Genomic DNA, 3641 nt, shown 5'->3' with positions numbered 1-3641 from the left:
ACCTGAGCAAGAAGTTCACTGATTGTGAGTCTCGATACTCAATGCTTGAGAAGACATGTTGTGCTTTGGCTTGGGCTGCTAAGCGCTTATGCCAGTATATGATAAATCATACGACTTGGTTGATATCCAGAATGGATCCAATCAAGTATATCTTCGAGAAACCTGCTTTAACAGGGAGAATTGCCCGGTGGCAGATGTTGTTATCTGAGTATGATATTGAGTATCGAGCTCAGAAGGCTATTAAAGGTAGTATCTTGGCTGACCACTTGGCACATCAGCCGATCGAGGATTATCAGTCAGTTCAGTATGACTTTCCGGATGAGGAGATTCTGTATTTGAAAATGAAAGATTGTGATGAGCCTACACTCGATGAAGGGCCAGAGCCTGGTTACAGATGGAGTATGGTGTTTGATGGCGCTATAAATCAATATTAAAATGGTATTGGGGAAGTGATTGTTACCCCTCAGGGCACACATATTCCTTTTACAGCAAGGCTAACTTTCAAATGCACGAATAATATGGCTGAGTATGAGGCCTGCATTATGGGATTGGAAGAATGCATTGATCTAAGGATCAAGCATCTTGATGTATATGGTGATTCGGTCCTCGTTGTTAATCAGATTAAGGGTGAATGGGAAACGAATTAGCCTGGTCTCATTCCATATAGGGATTATGCGAGGAGGATTTCAACGTTCTTTACTGAGGTTGACTTTCATCATATTCCTCGAGATGAGAATCGGATGGCAGATGCTCTTGCTACACTTGCTTCGATGATTATGTTTAAACTTTGGAATGAAGTTCCCAATATCACTGTGATGTGCTTGGATAGACCAGCTCATGTATTTGCAGTTGAAGAAGTAAAAGATGATAAGCCGTGGTATTATGACATCAAGTGTTTCCTTCAGAGCCAGACTTACCCGCCTGGGGCATCCGTGAAAGATAGGAAAACTTTGAGGAGATTGTCAGGCAGTTTCTACCTCAATGGTGATGTGCTTTACAAAAGAAATTTTGACATGGTGCTGCTCAGATGCATGGATAGACACGAAGCAGACCTATTGATGACTGAGGTCCATGAGGGTTCATTTGGTACTCATGCCAATGGACATGCCATGGCTAGAAAGATGTTGAGAGCAGGCTACTATTGGCTGACAATGGAGTCTGACTGCTGCAAATATGTGAAGAAATGCCATAAGTGTCAGATTTATGTGGATAAGATTCATTATCCCCTGACACTTCTGAATGTGATTTCATCACCATGGCCTTTCTCCATGTGGGGAATTGACATGATTGGCATGATAGAGCCAAAAGCATCTAACGGACACAGATTTATTCTCGTAGCAATTGATTACTTCACTAAGTGGGTTGAAGCGGCATCGTATGCAAATGTAACCAGGCAGGTGGTTGTGAAGTTTATCAAGAATCAACTCATATGCCGTTATGGTGTGCCAGATAAGATCATTACTGATAATGGATCTAATTTGAACAACAAAATGATGCAAGAGCTGTGTAGTGAGTTCAAGATCGCGCATCATAATTCTTCTCCTTACAGACCCAAGATGAATGGGGTTGTTGAAGCTGCTAATAAGAATATCAAGAAGATTATCCAGAAGATGGTTGTCACGTATAAAGATTGGCATGAGATGCTTCCATTTGCTTTGCATGGATATCGTACATCTGTTCGCACTTCAACAGGGGCAACCCCTTTCTCTCTTGTTTATGGCATGGAGGTTGTACTCCCAGTAGAGGTGGAGATCCCATCAATGAGAGTCTTGATGGAGGCCAAGTTGACTGATGCTGAATGGGTTCAGAGTCGTTATGACCAGCTGAATTTGATAGAAGAGAAGAGATTGACTGTTATGTGCCATGGTCAGTTATATCAGCAGAGAATGAAGAAAGCTTTTGATAAGAAGGTCAAGCCTTGTGTGTTCCGAGAAGGTGACCTTGTGCTCAAGAAAGTCTTGTCTTTCGCGCCCGATTCCAGGGGCAAGTGGACTCCAAACTATGAAGGTCCATATGTCGTTAAGAGAGCCTTTTCAGGTGGTGCTTTGATACTAACAACTATGGATGGGGAGGATTTCACTCGTCCTGTGAATTCAGATGCAGTCAAGAAATACTTCGCCTAAAAATAAAAACAGAATAGCTCGCTAAGTTGAAAACCCGAAAGGGCGGCTTAGGCAAAAATGAGCGTCTCGGTGGATTGAAAACCCGAAAAGGCGGTCCAAGAAAAAGTTAGAGACATGAAAAAATGAATATAGGTATCCCGCTAGATTGAGTACCCCATCCTGGGGAAATCTAGGCAAAAAATTAGGGATTTGGCAAGTAACTGCATCCTGACAAGACTTTGTTCTACAACTGTCATCCGTCGGAGATTCTTGCTCATTCGTCATCAACCGAAGCTTCAAATACCTCGAATTCAGAATTGGTGGAGAAATTGTCATTATGTTCAATGTAGCCCTTTTCCAATATATATCACCAATTTCAAACTTGTATAGATCTATGGAGTCTTGCCATTTGCAGACTACCATTCCATCAAATAAATTTGAGCCTTTTATCCAATTATTTGCACTCTTATTTATTTCTATTCAACAAATGTTTCGCATGTTTTAAATTGAGAGAATATCATTGTTTTGAATAAACGAATTTTTTATAACTTGTTTTTAAACAAAGTGAACATTCACAATGACAAAGGATAGTTAGGAGATCCTCAACGCTCTCCCAAGGATGGTATGATCTCCAACAAGGTAAGACATTTGTTCATATTCCTGGCATGACTGTATCTTCTTCCTCCGGAGCCGAGTGGTATGATTTTTGAGATATTCACCACTCTCCCCTTCAGCGGAGCAGCGACCTTTCCTACTCAGCAGATGTGATCTCCTTGGTAGATTCCCCAGTAGAGTTGCTTATGCGGCAGATTTTTATCTGTGCAGTAAACTCTTGTCCCCGGCCGGATTGACCGATGATTCATCCCCTGCAGAGATTTTGTTGCTTCCTGGTATCTCTGATCCCCGGCAGATTGGATACTCTCTGTTGAACCTGGCTTTCTCTCTTGAGATGTAGTATCGGATGTTTGTATGCTTATTCTTTGAAACTGTTTGTGTTAGAAATGTCTGTCTGTCAGCATTCATCATACATAAATCATGCATGTGTGCATATAATTTTCGAACATTCGGATATTCATGTTGCATTCTTTGCCATATATCTTTGTTTGTTATTCTCTGCTAGTCGGTAGAACATTCCCCAAGCAGATGTTGGTGTCTGATCCCTCAATGTAGAGTCAGCCCATTAAGCAGAAAGTGTTTATCTTCCCTTCCGCATTCCCCACTGAGTTATATCCTCTTGGACAACGGTTATTTTCGCTTCCTCCCAACACATATATTGGGATGGATTCCCCTTTTGAGTTATATCCTCACTAGGACGAGTTTTGATTCAGTTTGCCTCTTTGGTTCGATCCTAAATTGGCGTCTTGAGACTGTTTCCTGTGCTTCTCTGTGGTATAAATGAATAATTGTTCAGTAATCGGTAATCATTCACCTTATCCTTGGCGGAGTCTGTGGTTTTCTACCCTTATACCGGTAGCTGTAAACCCTATTTTCTCCTCTTTGCAGAGTTAACCTTCTTATTCATCCTAATCGATGACGGTT

The sequence above is a fragment of the Lathyrus oleraceus genome, chromosome 3 (assembly GCF_024323335.1).
Source record: "Lathyrus oleraceus cultivar Zhongwan6 chromosome 3, CAAS_Psat_ZW6_1.0, whole genome shotgun sequence".
NCBI classification, from domain to species: Eukaryota; Viridiplantae; Streptophyta; class Magnoliopsida; order Fabales; family Fabaceae; genus Lathyrus; species Lathyrus oleraceus.
Note: the sequence above shows the minus strand (reverse complement) of the source record.